Below are 13,119 nucleotides of genomic sequence, written 5' to 3' on the forward strand. Positions count from 1 at the left end.
TCCTTTTAACATCATCAGGTGTTCCATTGCCACTGTCAATGAGGTTGGGGTTCAGCCACAGGTACAGGTATGCAGTTTGTTCCCACTACTCTTTGTGTCCTCTCCTCACCTGCAATTTGCACCCTTCCAAGTTGGCACAGAATCTCTGCCTTTGCAATATGGTCACTTGACTTCCTTGGGGATGGGGCAGACAGTGTTCAACCAGCCAGTCACCAGTCAAACAGGTCGCAGTGGTAACAATAACATTACCAAGGCAAACGGTCCTGACAGGAGTTCCTCATTCTAGCAAGTCTCGAGTAAAGAAGTTTTCTGGGGGGAGCCCTGTCGGCTCCCCGGAGCTTTACCGGCTGATATGCTAATGTCAGACTTTGGCATCAGTCATGTGTATGGAGTTCTAGGGCCTACCGGGGACCACGAGCCAGAACCTGGCCCCCTCAGAGAGGCAAGGGGAGCAATGGCCTATAGAAACCCCCGTGTGGTTGGAAGCATTCTATGTCTGCCATCGACCGGGTCAAGCATCCAGAAAGGTAAGCATTCCAAAACAAACTCCTATTCTGGTGAAAATTGCTACCTAAAGCCGAACTAGTGGATAGAACTCAACAGAAAACAAGGAAACTAGTATGACGTCATACGTCACCGCGCCGCTGTCTGCGCAGCTCCCCCCTCCCCGGGAGGGGGAAGGGGGAGCCCCAGACCTCCCACGCCGGCTATCCACCCACCAGTTCTTCGGCTGATGCTATGGGCAACGGTTATGTGCTCCGGCTCCAGTGGTTGTGAACTAGTGGATAGAACTCTTCAACAGAAAACAAGGAAACTAGTATGACGTCATACGTCACCGCGCCGCTGTCTGCGCAGCTCCCCCCTCCCCGGGAGGGGGAAGGGGGAGCCCCAGACCTCCCACGCCGGCTATCCACCCACCAGTTCTTCGGCTGATGCTATGGGCAACGGTTATGTGCTCCGGCTCCAGTGGTTGTGAACTAGTGGATAGAACTCTTCAACAGAAAACAAGGAAACTAGTATGACGTCATACGTCACCGCGCCGCTGTCTGCGCAGCTCCCCCATCCCCGGGAGGGGGAAGGGGGAGCCCCAGACCTCCCACGCCGGCTATCCACCCACCAGTTCTTCGGCTGATGCTATGGGCAACGGTTATGTGCTCCGGCTCCAGTGGTTGTTTCAGCACTGTACCTAGAGTGTGGTGTCTGTTTTCTAGGTGGTGCGTGAGCCGGGAGTGATTCTTCAGTACTCGGTCTGCATGCGCCTAGGGTTCCCTTCCCTAGGTGCCCTGTAAGTACTGCCCTTGGGGCTTGGGGCCACCTTCCACAAGTTCCTTGGGTCCTGCCCCTGCATGGCCGTTTACTGCTTGGTTTTCAGCCGCTCTTTGTGTGCTCGGGTGTTCTGTCTTCCTTGTTCGCCTTAGAGTAAGGGGCAGTTTTTGCACTGGTGGGGCGCAGGGTACTGTGCAGCTTGTCTTTACCAATCATAGCGGCCGGCTCTGTTCCGCTTGGGTACGCTGTCCTCTTGCGGGGTTTTCTTTTTCTTTTTGTTTATCTACCTGGTGGGGGGTCTGCCTTCGTTCTTGCCCCTTGTGTCCCTTGTGTTCTGAGTATTTTCTGGTGGTACCCCTGCTAGGTCCCCGTGAGTGTACACGTCCCGGGGGTTCAGCTCTTAGAAAGTTGTTTCGTAGCTTTGGGTGCCGGTTAGCAGTACCCTGCCTGGGATTAACTGAGCGCGAGTCCTCTTATAGTAAACGCTCGGGACCCTGGGAAACCCCTGGGGGCGCGGGTCCGATGGATGTGACCCCAGGGTCCCCCCCTCACTCCTAGCGAATTTAAGGGTTGCTCTCACCCTTTGTCTCTGGGTGGCTCTCTGTTTTGCCTCCGTCTGCTGCCTGTGGGATCGGTGACACCTTCGACCCGGTGTCCTGCGAGTTTGGTTGCTCATTGTGGCTCGGTTACCCAGTTGTGCTAACAAAGCGGGTGCGGGCAGCAGGGGCGTTGCACTTGAGCCTTGGTGGTGGCAACGTTCTCGTGGTTTCCTCCCCGGGAGCCCCGGGGCTGCCCCGTTGTAGTTCGTTTTGGGACTTGGGGGTGTTGGTTGCTTCGGTTCCATCCACGCCCCTTGTCTTTCCCCTGGATCACCCTTCCTGCCTGCATCCGGTTCCTTACCGTCTGTAGGTTCGGGGCGGGGTTTTTGATGGTGTTAAGACTCGGGCAGTCTCGGGAAATTCCCCTTCCGGGGTAGTGACGGGGGCATTTGAGCCTGTTCCTCCAGACGTGTTGTAAGAGTCTGCCAGTGGGCCCCCTTCATTAGTGTTTTCACGGCTGCCCCGGTTTTCTGGTACGGCCGGGGCTTTGGGGGAACGGCTCGGCCCCGGGGCCTGTCGTGTAGGTTCCCGGGGCTGGGAAGGGGCTGACTTGGGGGGCCTTGGCCCCGTTGGACCCCGTGGGGGTTTTTATCCCCCTCTAGGCGGGGCTTGTGGTTACGCGGAGTGGGGTTTTTCCTCCCCACTCGCCATACGTGCTGTTGGGCGTCGGCCTCTCCCCGGGCTCGGTTCCTTGGCCTTTGAGTCGGTTGGTTCTGTCCTGTGGGTGGATGTTTCCTCCCACCCCTTATTGGGCCAGTGTTTTCGTCATGTTTCCCCGTTCAATGGGGTTCTGCGTGACTTCTGATCTCGGGTGCGCCTGCGCCTTCGTGTGCCTTCGGGACTAGCGTTGGCTTCTGTGTTCTCAAGGGTACGGGAAGGTTTTTCGCTACTTCCCGCATTATTGGAACGTCTGTCGGCTCCTCGTCCTTGTCGCCCTGTTGGGCTGCTTGTCGCCCTGTTGGGCTGCTTGTCGCCCTGTTGGGCTGCTTGTCGCCCTGTTGGGCTGCTTGTCGCCCTGTTGGGCTGCTTGTCGCCCTGTTGGGCTGCTTGTCGCCCGGTTGGGCTGCTTGTCGCCCGGTTGGGCTGCTTGTCGCCCGGTTGGGCTGCTTGTCGCCCGGTTGGGCTACTTGTCGCCCGGTTGGGTTCCTTTTTGGGCTCTTTGCTTCTTTGGCCGGTTTTATTGTTCCTGCTTCCTCTTTTGGCTACTTTTCTCGTGCAGTAGTCCTGGCTGGCGCCTTCCCGCAGGGAGGGTGTGCGGTTCGGCCAGCGTGTTATGCGCATGCGCCGTGGAGTTTGTTTTGGTTTGGGCGGTGTTTCAGTGCTGGTGTTTTGCGCCCTTTTTGTTACAGTGCTTCGCCTCTCGTTCTTCTCCCTGGCTGCGGTATGTGCCCCTTCGCGCCGGGGGTGTCCTGGTTCCCAGTTGTGGGGAGGACACCGCGGTTTTTCCTGTGTCATGGGTGTGGACCGCCTCCTTCGCCTCTCCCTGCTCTCCAGCGGGTCCGGCAGGGTCCGGCTCTGGCGTCTTCACCTGGCGGTGCTCCCTGGTTCTTCTGGGCACGGTTGAGTCGTGTCAAGTTCGTGCCACCTTTCGCCAGGTGAGTTTCTGCGGTCTGGCGTCTTTTGGCCGGGCGCTGGATGCGGTGTTGTTTATATACCTGTCTTTATTTAGGTATATTTTTGTACGACTGAGACCGTTCGCACACCAGTGACTGTCCCTTTTTCAACCCTTCCTGTCCCCCTCATGTGCATGTCCAACCCATGCTGGAGTCATTCAGGGGACCCTCCTTTTTTAATGTTGTGAGGTGTGGGGGTTGTAGGGTTGGTTCTGTACTCACCTGGTAAGGCTCCTGGCTGTGCTTGCAGGATTTGAGCTCTGGCTCTTGGGTCCCGCCTATCTGGTAGAACTTGTGGGATAGTACCAGTGGAGTGCAGTGGTGCTATTGGCACATTTGGGGAACACTGTATTACCATCAGAGGTCTGTGCTTGTTACACGACCTACTTGCGAGCATAAGCCTTCTTGCTGGTTCGTCCGTGGACTTCCAGGGCGCACTAGCCTGTTTTCATATGGCAGTTCCGGCCCGTCCTGGTTGTGGGGGTATGTGGGCCGGTGGACTGCTCCTTGCAGCTGCCTGGTGGGCCACCCTCTGGCCGGTCTAGCCTGGCCTTGTGCCGGGCTTCAGGTGTAAAAGAGCTCCCAGTACCTCATCCAGCAGGTATCGAGCGGGGTTTCTCCGCCGTCGATCGCCTGGTGCAGGTTTCTTGGCCTGCAGGGTTTTGTCGTGTCTCCGTTGGCCCTGTCTGGGGTCTGCCTGCTCCGTTCTCTGCCTTTGCAGAAGGGAGTTGCTATTTACATGTTGCATGTTCCAGTGGTACCTGTTGCTGCTACTGCACGTGTGCATTGGTACCGTGTTTCACGGTGGCGTGTCCTTGTTCCTGTGTCTGGTTGTGGAGTGGCACTTTGCTGCCGTTTTGTGCTTGGGGATTGCGTGGGGTTTTTTCTGTCCCTGCCTGATTGTCCACCCCTGGTTGTTCTCCTGGGGTTTTTGTGCTTCTGCTCTTTCTTCCTGCCTCCTCTGCAGCAGGGATGTTCTGCGTGTGTTCTTAGGCGTTGGTCAGCCTGTGTCCTGTGATGTGCTTCTTTGTCTCGGTCTATTGCAGTTGTCCCTACCCCTTGGTTCGGGTACTGTTCTGGCGGCGAACCTTCCGCCTTCTTTGGTTTCCTAGCTTGCCTTGCCTTTTTTTTTTTTTTTTTTTTGGGGTCTTGCGATGTCTCGCATCGGACCCGTCGTTTCTGAACTCCTGGCGGGCTTGCATGCTTTGGGGAGTTTTTCTGTTCGGCAGGCGTTCCATCTCCTTGTGCCGCCTGGGTTTCGGTGGTCGCGCCCGAGATCTTCCCACGGCTCCGCCTTTTTCCTGGGCTCGAAGGGGCCTTGTCGGGGCTGCTTATGTTCTGCCTCGCGGTCTCGCCTCCGGTTGGTGGTCGGGTGGTTTTGTGGTAGGTGTCCCACCTGCGTGCTTCTCTTGGCGGCAGTATGGGGTATTTTGGCGGTCCTTCCTTTTCCTGTCCTTTCTTAGGTGGTTACTCTTGTTAGCTTGGTTTACTCTCGGCTTGGTTTTCTGGTGGGGCTTGGGGGCCGTCGTCTTACCACATACTGTCGCCTCTTTTCGTGCGGTGCGGGCGGAGCCGCTTCAGCTTGCTTTCGGTCTTGGTGTTGCTTCTTCACCGTTAGTCAGCTGTCTTGTGCGTCGTTTCACCTCCGGCCTATTCGTGCGCCGCTTGCACCATCCTGGTCTCTGGTCAGCATGCTCTGTCTTCTCCTCGGTTGGTAGTGCCCCTTCGGTTCTGGTGTGTTTTTTCGTCGGCTCTTTCCTTTGGGCCTTTGCCTCTGGGGGTCGAGTCGCTGAGTTTTCTTGCTCCTTCGGTTTTAGCGTTTTGGTTGTTTGGTGGCAGCAGTCTCCATCTTTTCTGGCGCGGGGTGGGGCTGCTGCATTCTGGAGGGGTCCAGGGTCGATGACCCGGTTGATGGCAGACATAGAATGCTTCCAACCACATGGGGGTTTCTATAGGCCATTGCTCCCCTTGCCTCTCTGTGGGGGCCAGGTTCTGGCTCGTGGTCCCCGGTAGGCCCTAGAACTCCATACACATGACTGATGCCAAAGTCTGACATTAGCATATCAGCCGGTAAAGCTCCGGGGAGCCTCCGGGTCTCACCCAGAAAATGGCGTTTCATTACATTCAACAATGGGCAGAGTTTCTTTCACCCTGATGTCCCTGATACCTAACAGTAAATAGGTACCTGGGAGTTAGTCAGCTGTCACGGGCTGCTTCCTGGGGGTGGAGGCCTGGTCGAGGACCGGGCCGTGGGGACACTAAGCCCCGAAATTATCTCAAGATATCCTCAAGATAACCTTCTATTATCTTAGCATCATCAGCAAACATGTTCATATAATTCTGTATACCAACTGGTAGATCATTTATGTAGACAATAAACATCACTGGTGCAAGAACTGAACCCTGTGGTACTCCACTTGTGACATTTCTCCAGTCCGAAATATTGCCTCTGATCACTGCTCTCATTTTTCTATCAGAAAATTTTTCATTCATGTTAGAAGCTTACCTGTCACCCCTCCAATATTTTCCACCCCTCCAATATTTAATACACACACACACACACAATAAGTGTGCGTGTGTGTGTGTGTGTGTAATTACCTAAGTGTAATTACCTAAGTGTAATTACCTAAGTGTAGTTACAGGATGAGAGCTACGCTCGTGGTGTCCCGTCTTCCCAGCACTCTGTCATATAACGCTTTGAAACTACTGACGGTCTTGGCCTCCACCACCTTCTCACTTAACTTGTTCCAACCGTCTACCACTCTATTTGCGAAGGTGAATTTTCTTATATTTCTTCGGCATCTGTGTTTAGCTAGTTTAAATCTATGACCTCTTGTTCTTGAAATTCCAGGTCTCAGGAAGTCTTCCCTGTCGATTTTATCAATTCCTGTAACTATTTTGTATGTAGTGATCATATCACCTCTTTTTCTTCTGTCTTCTAGTTTTGGCATATTTAATGCTTCTAACCTCTCCTCGTAGCTCTTGCCCTTCAGTTCTGGGAGCCACTTAGTAGCATGTCTTTGCACCTTTTCCAGTTTGTTGATGTGCGTCTTAAGATATGGGCACCACACAACAGCTGCATATTCTAGCTTTGGCCTAACAAAAGTCATGAACAATTTCTTTAGTATATCGCCATCCATGTATTTAAATGCAATTCTGAAGTTAGAAAGCATAGCATAGGCTCCTTGCACAATATTCTTTATGTGGTCCTCAGGTGATAGTTTTCTATCTAGAACCACTCCTAGATCTCTTTCTTTATCAGAATTCTTTAAAGATTTCTCACATAATATATAGGTTGTGTGGGGTCTATGTTCTCCTATTCCACATTCCATAACATGACATTTATTAACATTAAATTCCATTTGCCAAGTGGTGCTCCATATACTTGTTTTGTCCAGGTCTTCTTGAAGGGCATGACAGTCATCTAAATTTCTTATCCTTCCTATTATCTTAGCATCATCAGCAAACATGTTCATATAATTCTGTATACCAACTGGTAGATCATTTATGTACACAATAAACATCACTGGTGCAAGAACTGAACCCTGTGGTACTCCACTTGTGACATTTCTCCATTCTGATACATTGCCTCTGATTACTGCCCTCATTTTTCTATGTCAGAAAATTTTTCATCCATGATAGAGGCTTACCTGTCACCCCTCCAATATTTTCCAGTTTCCAGAACAACCTCTTATGTGGAACTCTGTCGAAAGCCTTTTTTAGGTCCAGATAGATGCAGTCAACCCAACCATCTCTTTCCTGTAATATCTCTGTGGCTCGATCATAGAAACTGAGTAAATTCGATACACAGGATCTTCCAGATCGAAAACCATACTGTCTGTCTGATATTATATCATTTCTCTCTAGGTGTTCTACCCATTTAGTTTTGATTAGTTTTTCCAATACTTTCACTATTACACTTGTCAATGATACAGGTCTATAATTGAGGGGGTCTTCCCTGCTGCCACTTTTATAGATTGGAACTATGTTAGCCTGTTTCCACCCGTCTGCTACGATTCCTGTACACAGGGATGCCTGAAAGATCAGGTGAAGTGGAATGCTGAGCTCAGATGCACATTCTCTCAGAACCCATGGTGAAACGCCATCTGGGCCAGCTGCTTTGTTCTTACCGAGCTCCTTGAGCATTTTTTCCACTTCGTCTCTAGACACCTCTATGTGTTCTATGTTGTTCTCTGGAATTCTTATTGTATCTGGTTCCCTAAAGATTTCATTTTGTACAAACACACTTTGGAACTTTTCGTTTAGTGTTTCACACATTTCCTTTTCATCTTCCGTGAATCTATTTCCCATTTTCAACCTCTGAATATTATCCTTTACCTGAAATTTGTTGTTTATGAATTTATAGAATAGACCTGGTTCTGTTTTACATTTGTCCGCAATCCCTTTTTCAAAATTTCTTTCTGCCTCTCTCCTCACTGCCGTGTAGTTGTTTCTCGCATCTTTGTATCGCTGGTATGTTTGGGGGTTCGGCCTCTTCCTGTATTGATTCCATTTTTGTGTCTTTCGGTCTCTAGCCCTCTCGCAATTTCTATTGAACCAATCCTGTTTCCTAGTTCTGCATCTCTGTTTTGGTATAAATTTTTTTGTGCCTCTATCATATATTTCACAAAACTTGCCATACATCTCATTCACTTCCTTGCCTAGCATCAAGTCTGTCCAATTATACTCACTAAAAAAATTTCTAAGGTCACCATAATGTCCTCTCCTGAAGTCTGGTTTTTCAACTGCTTCAACCTCCTTATTTTCTTCCAGCTTATAACGCATTGCATACTTTATTCCCAAAAAGACATGGTCACTTTTGTGTGTGTGTGTGTGTGTGTGCGTGTGCGTGCGTGTGCGTGTGTGTGCGCGTGTGTGTGTGTGTGCGTGTGTGTGTGCGTGTGTGTGCGTGCGTGTGTGCGTGTGTGCGTGCGTGTGTACGTGCGTGCGTGCGTGTGTGCGTGCATGTGTGCGTGCGTGTGTGCTTTCGTGTGTGCATGTGTGTGTGTGCGCGCGTGTGTGTGTGTGTCATTTCAGTCTTCCTGTTAGTGCAGATGCAGAAAGATGCTAACAACCACCAGCCTGTTGCTGCAGGCCTACCTCTAGATCAAGCAGCCCAAGGTGTTACAGTATTTGCTAATTCCCATACCATGGCCACTTTCCTGCTACCATGGGAAAATATTTGTACTATTCAAATCACTTGTACTGCCCTATCTTGAATACTGCTCTGTACTCACTTTTCCCCTTCAGAGCAGGAGAGATTGCTGAAATAGAGGGAGTACAGTACAGAGAACATGTACAGCATACATAGACGTGATAAAGCATCTAAATTATTGGGACTGTCTCTAAGCTCTCCAAATGTACTCACTAGAAAGGAGATGAGAGAGAGATCAAATTATGTACACATGGAAAATACTGGAGGGCCAGGTTCCAAATCTACACAGTATAATAACAACTTACTTGAGTGAACACTATGGAAGAAAATGCAGAAAAGAACCAGTAAAGAGCAGAGGTGTCATAGGCACAATCAGAGAACACTGTGTAAACATCAGAGGTCCACAGTTGTTCAACATCCTCCCAGCGATTACGAGCGCCCCTGGTTATGAGTTTTTTAGGTTACGAGCAGGATTTGCTCAAAAAAGTTGTATCGGGATGCAAGCGCTGCCTCAGGATACGAAGGTGTTGAGACGCATACAGGCCGACCTAGCCTGTGGTGGCACAACGATCGCAGCTCAGTTCACCAGTGCCTCGCGCCCAGTGACTATCCCGCCTCAATTCTTCACCAGGATTTACAGTGTTTTGTTGGATATTTGGACATTTGAACATAAAGGTTATTATGGATCGTGGCCTCTGGATCGTGGCACAATCTCCTTCTATTTGGGAATGCATGCCTAGCATTACCGCCCAGGAGAGACAAGTCATTAACAACCTCTGTAATCAGGGCACTTAATGAATTCCCCAGAGCAGACAACCTGGTCCGCCTCCCCCCTCATGCCAAGAACACCAGCCGCAGGACGTCCAACAATAACTCATCTGAGAACCACAAAATGAGAGCATAGATCACCAGGAATATAGAAGAGGGCAATACCACAGGTACCATCAGAATCATGACCAGCGATGACACTATTGCTCCCAGGAATGCCATGACAGCAGAGGCTCTTCAAGACAAACACCCACCCAGAGCCCCAGACAGCAGCAGGGATCCCCAGGAAAACAATGCTGGCATAGAACCCTTGACTGTTCGAGAATCTGAGGTGTACAAAGCAGCCATGTCTTTCCCAACAGGTTCAGCAGGGGGCTTTACAGGCCTGAGACCCCAGCACATCAAACAAATGCTGAACCCGGTGCTTGGAGATGCTGCAAAGGACCTTCTAGTGGAACTTACCAGATTCTCCAACATGTGTTTGGCTGGCGGCATCCCTGAGGACATCAGGCCTGTCTTTTATGGAGCAGCACTCTGAGCTCTAAAGAAGAAGGATAGGAGTATCAGGCCCATTGCCGTTGGCAACACCCTCCGACGCCTCGTAGCTAAGGCTGCAGTCAGATCAGGCCCATTGCCGTTGGCAACACCCTCCGATGCCTTGTAGCTAAGGCTGCAGTCAGATCTATCAGCCAGGAAGCAGCCACCTTGCTGAAACCTCATCAGCTCGGGTTTGGGATCCCCCTAGGTTGTGAGGCTGCAGCACGTGCAGCGCGGGCTTACATTGCTGATCTCCAGGACCAGAAGGCACTAGTAAAGCTTGACTTCAAAAATGCCTTCAATCAAGTCAGACGATACTCTGTCCTCAAGGCTGTACACAACCATTACCGTCCCCTTTACCCATTCATCCGATCGTGCTACAGTGGGGACTCTAAGCTTCTTTTTGGGGAGCCTGAAATAAACTCCTGTGAAGGTGTCCAACAAGGTGACCCCTTAGCCCCCTCCTTTTCTGCCTAGCTATCAAAGACGTCACTGATAGTCTGACAAGCGAGCTAAACATATGGTACCTGGATGATGGCACTCTAGCTGGAACTCCGGAAACCATTTTGGAGGATATAAGGAAAATCCAGGAGCAGGGAGCAGCCTTAGGCCTCATTCTCAATGCATCCAAATGTGAAATAATCTCCCGCAACCCAGACATCACTGGGCAAATACAAAATGTTCTTCCAGACATTCTCGTTGTCGAGCCACCGGACTGCACTCTCCTGGGTGCCCCCATTGGCCCACGAGCAATCGAGGAGGTCCTGGCTGCAAAAATCACTGACCTAAAGAGAATGCTGGACAGGATTGACAAGATTGATGCCCATGATGCTCTCTTTCTCCTCACAAGATGCCTGTCTCTCCCTAAGTTGACCTACTTTGAGATGTTCTCCATCCTACAGCAGCCCTAAGTTAAATGTGTATGACACCCTTCTGAGGTCCATGCTGGTGAAAGTCCTGAACCTGCCATTAGACGACTCTCAGTGGGAGCAAGCAACCCTTCCTGTAAGACTCGGCGGCCTTGGTGTCCGCACAGCCTCCCAAATTGCTCTACCAGCCTTCCTTTCCTCCTCCCATGCATCGCACGACCTCGTCAGAGATATTTTACCTGCAACCCTGAGAGATTCAGCAGGAATACACGATCCTGCTTTCACTGAATGTTCAAATCAGTGGGATGTTCTTGCAGCCCCAGCAACCATTATAGAGCCAACAAAACAACACAAACAGTCCGCCTGGGACCACCCTCTAGTGGAAAAAGTAGCTGATGCCATGCTCAGCGTCGCAACATCAGACAAGGAGAAAGCCCACCTCAGAGCAGTGCGTGCCCCCCCATGCAGGAGACTTCCTCCTGGCAGTACCCATGTCAACAATGGGCACGCGCCTAGATCCAGAATCCCTTCGTGTAGCAGTGGCCCTCCGCCTTGGTGCCCCAATTCACACTGAATACAAGTGTATTTGCAACAGGGTGGAAGCAGACCAATACGGACTGCATGGGTTGCATTGCGGAAGCACAAAGGGCTGGCATGCAAAACACGAGGTCAATGACATCATCAAGAGAAGCCTCGTCTCAGCTAGGTGCCCAGCGGAGAGAGAACCTCGCATCCTAGGGGTCCAAAACCCGGATTTCCCCGCACTTCTCCCTGATGGCATCACCATATACTCATGGAAGGAGGGTAGACAGTTGGTGTGGAACTACACATGTGTATCCACCCTGGCTGACACCTATGTACACTTCGGAGCTGATCAAGCAGGTGGGGCGGCCAACCACAGGGAAACGGCTAAATCACTCAAGTACAGGCGACTGGAAGGTCAATACTTCTTTGTTCCCATAGCGTCTGAGACGCATGGCCCCTGGGGCAAGAGTGCCTTGGGATTTCTCAAGGAATTGGGTTCCAAGCTCATTGACGTCACCAGAGACCCAAGGGCTTCCAGTTTTTTGTTTCAGCGTCTCAGTGTGGCGATCCAGAGGGGAAATGCTTGCTGCGTCCTCGGTTCCTGTCCGGAAGCGGAGGAGCTTCAAGAGATCCATAACCTTTAGGCATTTGTCTTGTATGTTTTGTAACCTTTAAATACACAATAAAGGGGAGAAAAAAAAAAAAAAAGGGAAGGGGGTGGTAGGAGAGAAGCACACAGAAACTGTATTGGAGGGGACCTACATTCCCTCCAATGCGTTATGTGTGGTTTCCTCCGAGGCTATGGGTTCCCCTTCTTCCAGCCAGAGGTGGTACTCCCTTCCCTTTTGAAAAGGTTATTATATATTTCACAATGGGTCCCAAGAAAGCCAGTGGTAAGGTTCAACCTAAGAAAATAGTTGTGAGTAGAGGCAGTAGAGGATGTCCCTTCCTCATTAAGAAAATGTGTGAAGTATGGAAAGAACTGCAAATTTTTTTTGAAAAAACTCACCCAGATAAAGCTGTAGAAGGCTGTTGCATTGACCTTTTAAATGACAATGTGATGTCTTACTACAGACAAGTGTTAAAATGTAGGGAAAAACAAGTGTTTTTAGTCATTCTTAGTAAGACAAGCAAGCAGTGAGTCACAAGCAGGTCTTACTGGTATGCAGGCAAAACATGCCAGAGTGTAGAAGGTAGGGTGGGCCTCACCACAATTGAGGCAGCGAGCCTGGGAAGAAGTGCACTCCTACGTAGTGACCTTTGCCCCCACACAAAGGACAGAGAGACAGTTCCAGAGCAGCGAAGGGCACCATGCCCAAACCTCCAGCACTTATTACAGCGCCGAGGAGAGGGAATGTACTCCTGGACGGAGCACCTGGCACCAGCAAGAATGACAGAGGGCGGAAGGGTCCTACCATCAAAGGTAATCTTCACAACCCAAAGGGGCTGACGGCGACGACCACGAGGGGGACGAGTAAACGAGTCTACCTGGAAGACAGAATGGCCTTGGGCATCGAGGATATGACGAATATCTTCGTGGCAGTCCTGGAGATTCCGAACACCGGTAGAAACATGGGGTGGGAGGAGAATAGTGCCAACACTGGCATTCAACCGAGCGTTCTTGGAGACTCGAACTGGGGTCTCGCCAAAGCAGGACAAGGCGGCCAAGCGGGAGGCTGCATCCTGGTAAAGAGCAGCAACGACACGTGCACAGAGACGGGTGGGGTGGAAAGTAACAGAGGCATCTACATAATCCACAAGGTGCCTATGAAGGCAGAAATCGTCAG

General features: G+C 50.9%; 1 protein-coding gene across 1 annotated transcript in view; it reads left to right on the plus strand.

The window, feature by feature from the left end:
* Positions 1 to 13,119, plus strand: part of LOC123767803 (ankyrin repeat domain-containing protein 17-like) — a gene marked incomplete at its 5' end in the record, with an annotated part of 156,888 nt that overhangs the window by 94,863 nt on the left and 48,906 nt on the right.

This window comes from Procambarus clarkii, chromosome 67 (genome assembly GCF_040958095.1).
Source record: "Procambarus clarkii isolate CNS0578487 chromosome 67, FALCON_Pclarkii_2.0, whole genome shotgun sequence".
Taxonomy (NCBI): domain Eukaryota; kingdom Metazoa; phylum Arthropoda; class Malacostraca; order Decapoda; family Cambaridae; genus Procambarus; species Procambarus clarkii.